Source organism: Carassius carassius, unplaced genomic scaffold (assembly GCF_963082965.1).
Source record: "Carassius carassius unplaced genomic scaffold, fCarCar2.1 SCAFFOLD_60, whole genome shotgun sequence".
NCBI lineage: Eukaryota > Metazoa > Chordata > Actinopteri > Cypriniformes > Cyprinidae > Carassius > Carassius carassius.
Genome location: NW_026775084.1, coordinates 22,840 through 35,000, shown reverse-complemented (window position 1 = coordinate 35,000; position 12,161 = coordinate 22,840). Strand labels below are relative to the sequence as shown.

Sequence of the window (12,161 nt, the reverse complement as noted above, 5' to 3'; positions counted from 1 at the left end):
AGCTAAGCAGGTTTGGGCCTGGTTAGTACTTGGATGGGAGACCGCCTGGGAATACCAGGTGCTGTAAGCTTTTAGGTTTCCTTCTCTACTTATATAATGCACTGGCGGTTATAGTGGCTGATCTTTAAATAGCCCTCTCTTTGCAGCCCAGTACTTTTGGAATTTTTCAGTAATTATCTAAGAGTTTGGCATAAATAAAAAAAAAAAAAAAAAAAAGAGTCAATGCCCAGTCTTAGAAAACCGAAACAGGTTTGGGCCTGTTTAGTAGTTTTGGAACTTTTCACTAATTGTCTAATAATCTAGCAAAAAAAAAAAAAAAAAAAAAAAGAGTCAATGCCCAGTCTTAGAAAACCGAAACAGGTTTGGGCCTGTTTAGTAGTTTTGGAACTTTTCATTAATTGTCTAATAATCTAGCAAAAAAAAAAAAAAAAAAAAAGAGTCAATGCCCAGTCTTAGAAAACCGAAACAGGTTTGGGCCTGGTTAGTACTTTTGGAAATTTTCAGTAATTATGTAATAAATTTGCAAAAAAAAAATTTAAATAAATAAAGAGTCAATGCCCAATCTCAGAATCTAAGCAGGTTTGGGCCCAGTTAGTACTTGGATGGGAGACTGCTTGGAAATACCGATTATAGTGGCTGATCTTTAAATAGCCCTCTCTTTGCAGCCTCCTTCGCTTACGGCCATACCAGCCTGGCTATGCCCGATCTCGTCTGATCTCGGAAGCTAAGCAGGTTTGGGCCTGGTTAGTACTTGGATGGGAGACCGCCTGGGAATACCAGGTGCTGTAAGCTTTTAGGTTTCCTTCTCTACTTATATAATGCACTGGCGGTTATAGTGGCTGATCTTTAAATAGCCCTCTCTTTGCAGCCTACTTCGCTTACGGCCATACCAGCCTGGCTATGCCCGATCTCGTCTGATCTCGGAAGCTAAGCAGGTTTGGGCCTGGTTAGTACTTGGATGGGAGACCGCCTGGGAATACCAGGTGCTGTAAGATTTTAGGTTTCCTTCTCTACTTATATAATGCACTGGCGGTTATAGTGGCTGATCTTTAAATAGCCCTCTCTTTGCAGCCTCCTTCGTTTACGGCCATACCAGCCTGGCTATGCCCGATCTCGTCTGATCTCGGAAGATAAGCAGGTTTGGGCCTGGTTAGTACTTGGATGGGAGACCGCCTGGGAATACCAGGTGCTGTAAGCTTTTAGGTTTCCTTCTCTACTTATATAATGCACTGGCGGTTATAGTGGCTGATCTTTAAATAGCCCTCTCTTTGAAGCCTAGTACTTTTGGAATTTTTCAGTAATTATCTAATAGTTTTGCATAAATAAAAAAAAAAAAAAAAAAAAGAGTCAATGCCCAGTCTTAGAAAACCGAAACAGGTTTGGGCCTGGTTAGTACTTTTGGAACTTTTCACTAATTGTCTAATAATCTTGAAAAAAAAACAAAAAAAACAAAGAGTCAATGCCCAGTCTTAGAAAACCGAAACAGGTTTGGGCCTGGTTAGTACTTTTGGAACTTTTCACTAATTGTCTAATAATCTTGCAAAAAAAAAAAAAAAAAAAAAGAGTCAATGCCCAGTCTTAGAAAACCGAAACAGGTTTGGGCCAGGTTAGTACTTTTGGAAATTTTCAGTAATTATGTAATAAATTTGCAAAAAAAAAATTTAAATAAATAAAGAGTCAATGCCCAATCTCAGAATCTAAGCAGGTTTGGGCCCAGTTAGTACTTAGATGGGAGACTGCCTGGAAATACCGATTATAGTGGCTGATCTTTAAATAGCCCTCTCTTTGCAGCCTCCTTCGCTTACGGCCATACCAGCCTGGCTATGCCCGATCTCGTCTGATCTCGGAAGCTAAGCAGGTTTGGCCCTGGTTAGTACTTGGATGGGAGACCGCCTGGGAATACCAGGTGCTGTAAGCTTTTAGGTTTCCTTCTCTACTTATATAATGCACTGGCGGTTATAGTGGCTGATCTTTAAATAGCCCTCTCTTTGCAGCCTACTTCGCTTACGGCCATACCAGCCTGGCTATGCCCGATCTCGTCTGATCTCGGAAGCTAAGCAGGTTTGGGCCTGGTTAGTACTTGGATGGGAGACCGCCTGGGAATACCAGGTGCTGTAAGATTTTAGGTTTCCTTCTCTACTTATATAATGCACTGGCGGTTATAGTGGCTGATCTTTAAATAGCCCTCTCTTTGCAGCCTCCTTCGTTTACGGCCATACCAGCCTGGCTATGCCCGATCTCGTCTGATCTCGGAAGATAAGCAGGTTTGGGCCTGGTTAGTACTTGGATGGGAGACCGCCTGGGAATACCAGGTGCTGTAAGCTTTTAGGTTTCCTTCTCTACTTATATAATGCACTGGCGGTTATAGTGGCTGATCTTTAAATAGCCCTCTCTTTGCAGCCTAGTACTTTTGGAATTTTTCAGTAATTATCTAATAGTTTTGCATAAATAAAAAAAATAAAAATAAAAAAAGAGTCAATGCCCAGTCTTAGAAAACCGAAACAGGTTTGGGCCTGGTTAGTACTTTTGGAACTTTTCACTAATTGTCTAATAATCTTGAAAAAAAAACAAAGAGTCAATGCCCAGTCTTAGAAAACCGAAACAGGTTTGGGCCTGGTTAGTACTTTTGGAACTTTTCACTAATTGTCTAATAATCTTGCAAAAAAAAAAAAAAAAAAAGAGTCAATGCCCAGTCTTAGAAAACCGAAACAGGTTTGGGCCAGGTTAGTACTTTTGGAAATTTTCAGTAATTATGTAATAAATTTGCAAAAAAATTTTTCAATAAATAAAGAGTCAATGCCCAATCTCAGAATCTAAGCAGGTTTGGGCCCAGTTAGTACTTGGATGGGAGACTGCCTGGAAATACCGATTATAGTGGCTGATCTTTAAATAGCCCTCTCTTTGCAGCCTCCTTCGCTTACGGCCATACCAGCCTGGCTATGCCCGATCTCGTCTGATCTCGGAAGCTAAGCAGGTTTGGCCCTGGTTAGTACTTGGATGGGAGACCGCCTGGGAATACCAGGTGCTGTAAGCTTTTAGGTTTCCTTCTCTACTTATATAATGCACTGGCGGTTATAGTGGCTGATCTTTAAATAGCCCTCTCTTTGCAGCCTACTTCGCTTACGGCCATACCAGCCTGGCTATGCCCGATCTCGTCTGATCTCGGAAGCTAAGCAGGTTTGGCCCTGCTTAGTACTTGGATGGGAGACCGCCTAGGAATACCAGGTGCTGTATGCTTTTAGGTTTCCTTCTCTACTTATATAATGCACTGGCAGTTATAGTGGCTGATCTTTAAATAGCCCTCTCTTTGCAGCCTCCTTCGCTTACGGCCATACCAGCCTGGCTATGCCCGATCTCGTCTGATCTCGGAAGCTAAGCAGGTTTGGGCCTGGTTAGTACTTGGATGGGAGACCGCCTGGGAATACCAGGTGCTGTAAGCTTTTAGGTTTCCTTCTCTACTTATATAATGCACTGGCGGTTATAGTGGCTGATCTTTAAATAGCCCTCTCTTTGCAGCCTCCTTCGCTTACGGCCATACCAGCCTGGCTATGCCCGATCTCGTCTGATCTCGGAAGCTAAGCAGGTTTGGGCCTGGTTAGTACTTGGATGGGAGACCGCCTGGGAATACCAGGTGCTGTAAGCTTTTAGGTTTCCTTCTCTACTTATATAATGCACTGGCGGTTATAGTGGCTGATCTTTAAATAGCCCTCTCTTTGCAGCCTAGTACTTTTGGAATTTTTCAGTTATTATCTAATAGTTTTACATAAATAAAAAAAAAAAAAAGAGTCAATGCCCAGTCTTAGAAAACCCAAGCAGGTTTGGGCCTGGTTAGTACTTTTGGAACTTTTCACTAATTGTCTAATAATCTTGCAAAAAAAAAAAGAGTCAATGCCCAGTCTTAGAAAACCGAAACAGGTTTGGACCTGGTTAGTACTTTTGGAACTTTTCACTAATTGTCTAATAATCTTGCAAAAAAAAAAAAAAAAAAGAGTCAGTGCCCAGTCTTAGAAAACCGAAACAGGTTTGGGCCAGGTTAGTACTTTTGGAAATTGTCAGTAATTATGTAATAAATTTGCAAAAAAAAAAAATTAAATAAATAAAGAGTCAATGCCCAATCTCAGAATCTAAGCAGGTTTGCACCCAGTTAGTACTTGGATGGGAGACTGCCTGGAAATACCGATTATAGTGGCTGATCTTTATATAGCCCTCTCTTTGCAGCCTAGTACTTTTGGAATTTTTCAGTTATTATCTAATAGTTTTACATAAATAAAAAAAAAAAAAAGAGTCAATGCCCAGTCTTAGAAAACCCAAGCAGGTTTGGGCCTGGTTAGTACTTTTGGAACTTTTCACTAATTGTCTAATAATCTTGCAAAAAAAAAAAGAGTCAATGCCCAGTTTTAGAAAACCATAACAGGTTTGGGCCTGGTTAGTACTTTTGGAACTTTTCACTAATTGTCTAATAATCTTGCAAAAAAAAAAAAGAGTCAATGCAAAGTCTTAGAAAACCGATACAGGTTTGGGCCTGGTTAGTACTTTTGGAACTTTTCACTAATTATCTAATAATCTTGCAAAAAAAAAAAAGAGTCAATGCCCAGTCTTAGAAAACCGATACAGGTTTGGGCCTGGTTAGTACTTTTGGAACTTTTCACTAATTGTCTAATAATCTTGCAAAAAAAAAAAAAAAAAAAGAGTCAATGCCCAGTCTTAGAAAACCGAAACAGGTTTGGGCCAGGTTAGTACTTTTGGAAATTTTCAGTAATTATGTAATACATTTGCAAAAAAAAAAATTTAAATAAATAAAGAGTCAATGCCCAATCTCAGAATCTAAGCAGGTTTGGGCCCAGTTAGTACTTGGATGGAAGACTGCCTGGAAATACCGATTATAGTGGCTGATCTTTAAATAGCCCTCTCTTTGCAGCCTCCTTCGCTTAGGGCCATACCAGCCTGGCTATTTCCGATCTCGTCTGATCTCGGAAGCTAAGCAGGTTTGGGCCTGGTTAGTACTTGGATGGGAGACCGCCTAGGAATACCAGGTGCTGTATGCTTTTAGGTTTCCTTCTCTACTTATATAATGCACTGGCAGTTATAGTGGCTGATCTTTAAATAGCCCTCTCTTTGCAGCCTCCTTCGCTTACGGCCATACCAGCCTGGCTATGCCCGATCTCGTCTGATCTCGGAAGCTAAGCAGGTTTGGGCCTGGTTAGTACTTGGATGGGAGACCGCCTGGGAATACCAGGTGCTGTAAGCTTTTAGGTTTCCTTCTCTACTTATATAATGCACTGGCGGTTATAGTGGCTGATCTTTAAATAGCCCTCTCTTTGCAGCCTCCTTCGCTTACGGCCATACCAGCCTGGCTATGCCCGATCTCGTCTGATCTCGGAAGCTAAGCAGGTTTGGGCCTGGTTAGTACTTGGATGGGAGACCGCCTGGGAATACCAGGTGCTGTAAGCTTTTAGGTTTCCTTCTCTACTTATATAATGCACTGGCGGTTATAGTGGCTGATCTTTAAATAGCCCTCTCTTTGCAGCCTAGTACTTTTGGAATTTTTCAGTTATTATCTAATAGTTTTACATAAATAAAAAAAAAAAAAAGAGTCAATGCCCAGTCTTAGAAAACCCAAGCAGGTTTGGGCCTGGTTAGTACTTTTGGAACTTTTCACTAATTGTCTAATAATCTTGCAAAAAAAAAAAGAGTCAATGCCCAGTCTTAGAAAACCGAAACAGGTTTGGACCTGGTTAGTACTTTTGGAACTTTTCACTAATTGTCTAATAATCTTGCAAAAAAAAAAAAAAAAAAGAGTCAGTGCCCAGTCTTAGAAAACCGAAACAGGTTTGGGCCAGGTTAGTACTTTTGGAAATTGTCAGTAATTATGTAATAAATTTGCAAAAAAAAAAAATTAAATAAATAAAGAGTCAATGCCCAATCTCAGAATCTAAGCAGGTTTGCACCCAGTTAGTACTTGGATGGGAGACTGCCTGGAAATACCGATTATAGTGGCTGATCTTTAAATAGCCCTCTCTTTGCAGCCTCCTTCGCTTACGGCCATACCAGCCTGGCTATGCCCGATCTCGTCTGATCTCGGAAGCTAAGCAGGTTTGGGCCTGGTTAGTACTTGGATGGGAGACCGCCTGGGAATACCAGGTGCTGTAAGCTTTTAGGTTTCCTTCTCTACTTATATAATGCACTGGCGTTTATAGTGGCTGATCTTTAAATAGCCCTCTCTTTGCAACCTCCTTCGCTTACGGCCATACCAGCCTGGCTATGCCCGATCTCGTCTGATCTCGGAAGCTAAGCAGGTTTGGGCCTGGTTAGTACTTGGATGGGAGACCGCCTGGGAATACCAGGTGCTGTAAGCTTTTAGGTTTCCTTCTCTACTTATATAATGCACTGGCGGTTATAGTGGCTGATCTTTAAATAGCCCTCTCTTTGCAGCCTCCTTCGCTTACGGCCATACCAGCCTGGCTATGCCCGATCTCATCTGATCTCGGAAGCTAAGCAGGTTTGTGCCTGGTTAGTACTTGGATGGGAGACCGCCTGGGAATACCAGGTGCTGTAAGCTTTTAGGTTTCCTTCTCTACTAATATAATGAACTGGCGGTTATAGTCGCTGATCTTTAAATAGCCCTCTCTTTGCAGCCTAGTACTTTTGGAATTTTTCAGTAATTATCTAATAGTTTTGCATAAATAAAAAAAAAAAAAAAAAAAAAGAGTCAATGCCCAGTCTTAGAAAACCGAAACAGGTTTGGGCCTGGTTAGTACTTTTGGAACTTTTCACTAATTGTCTAATAATCTTGAAAAAAAAACAAAAAAAACAAAGAGTCAATGCCCAGTCTTAGAAAACCGAAACAGGTTTGGGCCTGGTTAGTACTTTTGGAACTTTTCACTAATTGTCTAATAATCTTGCAAAAAAAAAAAAAAAAAAAAAGAGTCAATGCCCAGTCTTAGAAAACCGAAACAGGTTTGGGCCAGGTTAGTACTTTTGGAAATTTTCAGTAATTATGTAATAAATTTGCAAAAAAAAAATTTAAATAAATAAAGAGTCAATGCCCAATCTCAGAATCTAAGCAGGTTTGGGCCCAGTTAGTACTTAGATGGGAGACTGCCTGGAAATACCGATTATAGTGGCTGATCTTTAAATAGCCCTCTCTTTGCAGCCTCCTTCGCTTACGGCCATACCAGCCTGGCTATGCCCGATCTCGTCTGATCTCGGAAGCTAAGCAGGTTTGGCCCTGGTTAGTACTTGGATGGGAGACCGCCTGGGAATACCAGGTGCTGTAAGCTTTTAGGTTTCCTTCTCTACTTATATAATGCACTGGCGGTTATAGTGGCTGATCTTTAAATAGCCCTCTCTTTGCAGCCTACTTCGCTTACGGCCATACCAGCCTGGCTATGCCCGATCTCGTCTGATCTCGGAAGCTAAGCAGGTTTGGGCCTGGTTAGTACTTGGATGGGAGACCGCCTGGGAATACCAGGTGCTGTAAGATTTTAGGTTTCCTTCTCTACTTATATAATGCACTGGCGGTTATAGTGGCTGATCTTTAAATAGCCCTCTCTTTGCAGCCTCCTTCGTTTACGGCCATACCAGCCTGGCTATGCCCGATCTCGTCTGATCTCGGAAGATAAGCAGGTTTGGGCCTGGTTAGTACTTGGATGGGAGACCGCCTGGGAATACCAGGTGCTGTAAGCTTTTAGGTTTCCTTCTCTACTTATATAATGCACTGGCGGTTATAGTGGCTGATCTTTAAATAGCCCTCTCTTTGCAGCCTAGTACTTTTGGAATTTTTCAGTAATTATCTAATAGTTTTGCATAAATAAAAAAAATAAAAAAAGAGTCAATGCCCAGTCTTAGAAAACCGAAACAGGTTTGGGCCTGGTTAGTACTTTTGGAACTTTTCACTAATTGTCTAATAATCTTGAAAAAAAAACAAAGAGTCAATGCCCAGTCTTAGAAAACCGAAACAGGTTTGGGCCTGGTTAGTACTTTTGGAACTTTTCACTAATTGTCTAATAATCTTGCAAAAAAAAAAAAAAAAAAAGAGTCAATGCCCAGTCTTAGAAAACCGAAACAGGTTTGGGCCAGGTTAGTACTTTTGGAAATTTTCAGTAATTATGTAATAAATTTGCAAAAAAAAAATTTAAATAAATAAAGAGTCAATGCCCAATCTCAGAATCTAAGCAGGTTTGGGCCCAGTTAGTACTTGGATGGGAGACTGCCTGGAAATACCGATTATAGTGGCTGATCTTTAAATAGCCCTCTCTTTGCAGCCTCCTTCGCTTACGGCCATACCAGCCTGGCTATGCCCGATCTCGTCTGATCTCGGAAGCTAAGCAGGTTTGGCCCTGGTTAGTACTTGGATGGGAGACCGCCTGGGAATACCAGGTGCTGTAAGCTTTTAGGTTTCCTTCTCTACTTATATAATGCACTGGCGGTTATAGTGGCTGATCTTTAAATAGCCCTCTCTTTGCAGCCTACTTCGCTTACGGCCATACCAGCCTGGCTATGCCCGATCTCGTCTGATCTCGGAAGCTAAGCAGGTTTGGGCCTGGTTAGTACTTGGATGGGAGACCGCCTGGGAATACCAGGTGCTGTAAGATTTTAGGTTTCCTTCTCTACTTATATAATGCACTGGCGGTTATAGTGGCTGATCTTTAAATAGCCCTCTCTTTGCAGCCTCCTTCGTTTACGGCCATACCAGCCTGGCTATGCCCGATCTCATCTGATCTCGGAAGATAAGCAGGTTTGGGCCTGGTTAGTACTTGGATGGGAGACCGCCTGGGAATACCAGGTGCTGTAAGCTTTTAGGTTTCCTTCTCTACTTATATAATGCACTGGCGGTTATAGTGGCTGATCTTTAAATAGCCCTCTCTTTGCAGCCTAGTACTTTTGGAATTTTTCAGTAATTATCTAATAGTTTTGCATAAATAAAAAAAAAAAAAAAAAAAAGAGTCAATGCCCAGTCTTAGAAAACCGAAACAGGTTTGGGCCTGGTTAGTACTTTTGGAACTTTTCACTAATTGTCTAATAATCTTGAAAAAAAAACAAAAAAAACAAAGAGTCAATGCCCAGTCTTAGAAAACCGAAACAGGTTTGGGCCTGGTTAGTACTTTTGGAACTTTTCACTAATTGTCTAATAATCTTGCAAAAAAAAAAACAAAAAAAAAAAAGAGTCAATGCCCAGTCTTAGAAAACCGAAACAGGTTTGGGCCAGGTTAGTACTTTTGGAAATTTTCAGTAATTATGTAATAAATTTGCAAAAAGTAAAATTAATTAAATAAATAAAGAGTCAATGCCCAATCTCAGAATCTAAGCAGGTTTGGGCCCAGTTAGTACTTGGATGGGAGACTGCCTGGAAATACCGATTATAGTGGCTGATCTTTAAATAGCCCTCTCTTTGCAGCCTCCTTCGCTTACTGCCATACCAGCCTGGCTATGCCCGATCTCGTCTGATCTCGGAAGCTAAGCAGGTTTGGGCCTGGTTAGTACTTGGATGGGAGACCACCTGGGAATACCAGGTGCTGTAAGCTTTTAGGTTTCCTTCTCTACTTATATAATGCACTGGCGGTTATAGTGGCTGATCTTTAAATAGCCCTCTCTTTGCAGCCTACTACTTTTGGAATTTTTTCAGTAATTATCTAATAGTTTTACATAAATAAAAAAAAAAAAAAAAAAAAAAAAAAAAGTCAATGCCCAGTTTTAGAAAACCGAAACAGGTTTGGGCCTGGTTAGTACTTTTGGAACTTTTCACTAATTGTCTAATAATCTTGCAAAAAAAAAAAAGAGTCAATGCCCAGTCTTAGAAAACCGATACAGGTTTGGGCCTGGTTAGTACTTTTGGAACTTTTCACTAATTATCTAATAATCTTGCAAAAAAAAAAAAGAGTCAATGCCCAGTCTTAGAAAACCGATACAGGTTTGGGCCTGGTTAGTACTTTTGGAACTTTTCACTAATTGTCTAATAATCTTGCAAAAAAAAAAAAAAAAAAAGAGTCAATGCCCAGTCTTAGAAAACCGAAACAGGTTTGGGCCAGGTTAGTACTTTTGGAAATTTTCAGTAATTATGTAATACATTTGCAAAAAAAAAAATTTAAATAAATAAAGAGTCAATGCCCAATCTCAGAATCTAAGCAGGTTTGGGCCCAGTTAGTACTTGGATGGAAGACTGCCTGGAAATACCGATTATAGTGGCTGATCTTTAAATAGCCCTCTCTTTGCAGCCTCCTTCGCTTAGGGCCATACCAGCCTGGCTATGCCCGATCTCGTCTGATCTCGGAAGCTAAGCAGGTTTGGCCCTGCTTAGTACTTGGATGGGAGACCGCCTAGGAATACCAGGTGCTGTATGCTTTTAGGTTTCCTTCTCTACTTATATAATGCACTGGCAGTTATAGTGGCTGATCTTTAAATAGCCCTCTCTTTGCAGCCTCCTTCGCTTACGGCCATACCAGCCTGGCTATGCCCGATCTCGTCTGATCTCGGAAGCTAAGCAGGTTTGGGCCTGGTTAGTACTTGGATGGGAGACCGCCTGGGAATACCAGGTGCTGTAAGCTTTTAGGTTTCCTTCTCTACTTATATAATGCACTGGCGGTTATAGTGGCTGATCTTTAAATAGCCCTCTCTTTGCAGCCTCCTTCGCTTACGGCCATACCAGCCTGGCTATGCCCGATCTCGTCTGATCTCGGAAGCTAAGCAGGTTTGGGCCTGGTTAGTACTTGGATGGGAGACCGCCTGGGAATACCAGGTGCTGTAAGCTTTTAGGTTTCCTTCTCTACTTATATAATGCACTGGCGGTTATAGTGGCTGATCTTTAAATAGCCCTCTCTTTGCAGCCTAGTACTTTTGGAATTTTTCAGTTATTATCTAATAGTTTTACATAAATAAAAAAAAAAAAAAGAGTCAATGCCCAGTCTTAGAAAACCCAAGCAGGTTTGGGCCTGGTTAGTACTTTTGGAACTTTTCACTAATTGTCTAATAATCTTGCAAAAAAAAAAAGAGTCAATGCCCAGTCTTAGAAAACCGAAACAGGTTTGGACCTGGTTAGTACTTTTGGAACTTTTCACTAATTGTCTAATAATCTTGCAAAAAAAAAAAAAAAAAAGAGTCAGTGCCCAGTCTTAGAAAACCGAAACAGGTTTGGGCCAGGTTAGTACTTTTGGAAATTGTCAGTAATTATGTAATAAATTTGCAAAAAAAAAAAATTAAATAAATAAAGAGTCAATGCCCAATCTCAGAATCTAAGCAGGTTTGCACCCAGTTAGTACTTGGATGGGAGACTGCCTGGAAATACCGATTATAGTGGCTGATCTTAATATAGCCCTCTCTTTGCAGCCTAGTACTTTTGGAATTTTTCAGTTATTATCTAATAGTTTTACATAAATAAAAAAAAAAAAAAGAGTCAATGCCCAGTCTTAGAAAACCCAAGCAGGTTTGGGCCTGGTTAGTACTTTTGGAACTTTTCACTAATTGTCTAATAATCTTGCAAAAAATAAAAGAGTCAATGCCCAGTTTTAGAAAACCATAACAGGTTTGGGCCTGATTAGTACTTTTGGAACTTTTCACTAATTGTCTAATAATCTTGCAAAAAAAAAAAAGAGTCAATGCAAAGTCTTAGAAAACCGATACAGGTTTGGGCCTGGTTAGTACTTTTGGAACTTTTCACTAATTATCTAATAATCTTGCAAAAAAAAAAAAGAGTCAATGCCCAGTCTTAGAAAACCGATACAGGTTTGGGCCTGGTTAGTACTTTTGGAACTTTTCACTAATTGTCTAATAATCTTGCAAAAAAAAAAAAAAAAAAAGAGTCAATAGCCAGTCTTAGAAAACCGAAACAGGTTTGGGCCAGGTTAGTACTTTTGGAAATTTTCAGTAATTATGTAATACATTTGCAAAAAAAAAAATTTAAATAAATAAAGAGTCAATGCCCAATCTCAGAATCTAAGCAGGTTTGGGCCCAGTTAGTACTTGGATGGAAGACTGCCTGGAAATACCGATTATAGTGGCTGATCTTTAAATAGCCCTCTCTTTGCAGCCTCCTTCGCTTAGGGCCATACCAGCCTGGCTATGCCCGATCTCGTCTGATCTCGGAAGCTAAGCAGGTTTGGGCCTGGTTAGTACTTGGATGGGAGACCGCCTAGGAATACCAGGTGCTGTATGCTTTTAGGTTTCCT

At 40.6% G+C, this 12,161-nt stretch overlaps 27 non-coding genes and 1 pseudogene across 27 annotated transcripts in view; all 28 read left to right on the top strand.

The window, feature by feature from the left end:
- LOC132135681 (5S ribosomal RNA) overlaps positions 1–70 on the top strand; it is a 119-nt gene extending 49 nt beyond the window's left edge. Inside the window, exon 1 of the ribosomal RNA XR_009430611.1 lies at positions 1–70. This exon is cut by the window's left edge and continues 49 nt beyond it. This is a non-coding gene — a ribosomal RNA (5S ribosomal RNA).
- Positions 71–673: 603 nt separating this feature from the next.
- Positions 674–792, top strand: LOC132136675 (5S ribosomal RNA). The gene has a single exon (XR_009431531.1). It is a non-coding gene; the product is annotated as a 5S ribosomal RNA (ribosomal RNA).
- Positions 793–876: 84 nt separating this feature from the next.
- On the top strand, positions 877–995 carry LOC132135581 (5S ribosomal RNA). Its single transcript, XR_009430518.1, has one exon. It is a non-coding gene; the product is annotated as a 5S ribosomal RNA (ribosomal RNA).
- Positions 996–1,079: 84 nt separating this feature from the next.
- On the top strand, positions 1,080–1,198 carry LOC132135360 (5S ribosomal RNA). Its single transcript, XR_009430308.1, has one exon. It is a non-coding gene; the product is annotated as a 5S ribosomal RNA (ribosomal RNA).
- Positions 1,199–1,799: 601 nt separating this feature from the next.
- LOC132135891 (5S ribosomal RNA) lies at positions 1,800–1,918 on the top strand. The gene has a single exon (XR_009430808.1). It is a non-coding gene; the product is annotated as a 5S ribosomal RNA (ribosomal RNA).
- An 84-nt stretch (positions 1,919–2,002) lies between these two features.
- LOC132135579 (5S ribosomal RNA) lies at positions 2,003–2,121 on the top strand. Its single transcript, XR_009430516.1, has one exon. It is a non-coding gene; the product is annotated as a 5S ribosomal RNA (ribosomal RNA).
- Positions 2,122–2,205: 84 nt separating this feature from the next.
- Positions 2,206–2,324, top strand: LOC132135359 (5S ribosomal RNA). Its single transcript, XR_009430307.1, has one exon. It is a non-coding gene; the product is annotated as a 5S ribosomal RNA (ribosomal RNA).
- Positions 2,325–2,915: 591 nt separating this feature from the next.
- On the top strand, positions 2,916–3,034 carry LOC132135890 (5S ribosomal RNA). The gene has a single exon (XR_009430807.1). It is a non-coding gene; the product is annotated as a 5S ribosomal RNA (ribosomal RNA).
- Positions 3,035–3,118: 84 nt separating this feature from the next.
- Positions 3,119–3,237, top strand: LOC132136268 (5S ribosomal RNA). Its single transcript, XR_009431164.1, has one exon. It is a non-coding gene; the product is annotated as a 5S ribosomal RNA (ribosomal RNA).
- An 84-nt stretch (positions 3,238–3,321) lies between these two features.
- On the top strand, positions 3,322–3,440 carry LOC132136664 (5S ribosomal RNA). Its single transcript, XR_009431520.1, has one exon. It is a non-coding gene; the product is annotated as a 5S ribosomal RNA (ribosomal RNA).
- An 84-nt stretch (positions 3,441–3,524) lies between these two features.
- LOC132136653 (5S ribosomal RNA) lies at positions 3,525–3,643 on the top strand. Its single transcript, XR_009431509.1, has one exon. It is a non-coding gene; the product is annotated as a 5S ribosomal RNA (ribosomal RNA).
- Positions 3,644–4,926: 1,283 nt separating this feature from the next.
- Positions 4,927–5,045, top strand: LOC132136242 (5S ribosomal RNA). Its single transcript, XR_009431138.1, has one exon. It is a non-coding gene; the product is annotated as a 5S ribosomal RNA (ribosomal RNA).
- Positions 5,046–5,129: 84 nt separating this feature from the next.
- On the top strand, positions 5,130–5,248 carry LOC132136641 (5S ribosomal RNA). The gene has a single exon (XR_009431498.1). It is a non-coding gene; the product is annotated as a 5S ribosomal RNA (ribosomal RNA).
- Positions 5,249–5,332: 84 nt separating this feature from the next.
- On the top strand, positions 5,333–5,451 carry LOC132136630 (5S ribosomal RNA). The gene has a single exon (XR_009431487.1). It is a non-coding gene; the product is annotated as a 5S ribosomal RNA (ribosomal RNA).
- Positions 5,452–6,034: 583 nt separating this feature from the next.
- On the top strand, positions 6,035–6,153 carry LOC132136618 (5S ribosomal RNA). The gene has a single exon (XR_009431475.1). It is a non-coding gene; the product is annotated as a 5S ribosomal RNA (ribosomal RNA).
- An 84-nt stretch (positions 6,154–6,237) lies between these two features.
- LOC132136607 (5S ribosomal RNA) lies at positions 6,238–6,356 on the top strand. Its single transcript, XR_009431464.1, has one exon. It is a non-coding gene; the product is annotated as a 5S ribosomal RNA (ribosomal RNA).
- Positions 6,357–6,440: 84 nt separating this feature from the next.
- Positions 6,441–6,559, top strand: LOC132135857 (5S ribosomal RNA). The gene has a single exon (XR_009430776.1). It is a non-coding gene; the product is annotated as a 5S ribosomal RNA (ribosomal RNA).
- A 602-nt stretch (positions 6,560–7,161) lies between these two features.
- LOC132135889 (5S ribosomal RNA) lies at positions 7,162–7,280 on the top strand. Its single transcript, XR_009430806.1, has one exon. It is a non-coding gene; the product is annotated as a 5S ribosomal RNA (ribosomal RNA).
- Positions 7,281–7,364: 84 nt separating this feature from the next.
- On the top strand, positions 7,365–7,483 carry LOC132135578 (5S ribosomal RNA). The gene has a single exon (XR_009430515.1). It is a non-coding gene; the product is annotated as a 5S ribosomal RNA (ribosomal RNA).
- Positions 7,484–7,567: 84 nt separating this feature from the next.
- On the top strand, positions 7,568–7,686 carry LOC132135357 (5S ribosomal RNA). Its single transcript, XR_009430305.1, has one exon. It is a non-coding gene; the product is annotated as a 5S ribosomal RNA (ribosomal RNA).
- Positions 7,687–8,272: 586 nt separating this feature from the next.
- Positions 8,273–8,391, top strand: LOC132135887 (5S ribosomal RNA). The gene has a single exon (XR_009430804.1). It is a non-coding gene; the product is annotated as a 5S ribosomal RNA (ribosomal RNA).
- An 84-nt stretch (positions 8,392–8,475) lies between these two features.
- On the top strand, positions 8,476–8,594 carry LOC132135577 (5S ribosomal RNA). The gene has a single exon (XR_009430514.1). It is a non-coding gene; the product is annotated as a 5S ribosomal RNA (ribosomal RNA).
- An 84-nt stretch (positions 8,595–8,678) lies between these two features.
- LOC132135263 (5S ribosomal RNA) lies at positions 8,679–8,797 on the top strand. Its single transcript, XR_009430215.1, has one exon. It is a non-coding gene; the product is annotated as a 5S ribosomal RNA (ribosomal RNA).
- A 608-nt stretch (positions 8,798–9,405) lies between these two features.
- LOC132135417 (5S ribosomal RNA) lies at positions 9,406–9,524 on the top strand. The gene has a single exon (XR_009430362.1). It is a non-coding gene; the product is annotated as a 5S ribosomal RNA (ribosomal RNA).
- A 698-nt stretch (positions 9,525–10,222) lies between these two features.
- LOC132136285 (5S ribosomal RNA) lies at positions 10,223–10,341 on the top strand (annotated as a pseudogene).
- Positions 10,342–10,425: 84 nt separating this feature from the next.
- Positions 10,426–10,544, top strand: LOC132136596 (5S ribosomal RNA). Its single transcript, XR_009431453.1, has one exon. It is a non-coding gene; the product is annotated as a 5S ribosomal RNA (ribosomal RNA).
- An 84-nt stretch (positions 10,545–10,628) lies between these two features.
- LOC132136584 (5S ribosomal RNA) lies at positions 10,629–10,747 on the top strand. The gene has a single exon (XR_009431442.1). It is a non-coding gene; the product is annotated as a 5S ribosomal RNA (ribosomal RNA).
- A 1,283-nt stretch (positions 10,748–12,030) lies between these two features.
- On the top strand, positions 12,031–12,149 carry LOC132136169 (5S ribosomal RNA). Its single transcript, XR_009431069.1, has one exon. It is a non-coding gene; the product is annotated as a 5S ribosomal RNA (ribosomal RNA).
- The last annotated feature ends 12 nt before the right edge of the window (positions 12,150–12,161 follow it).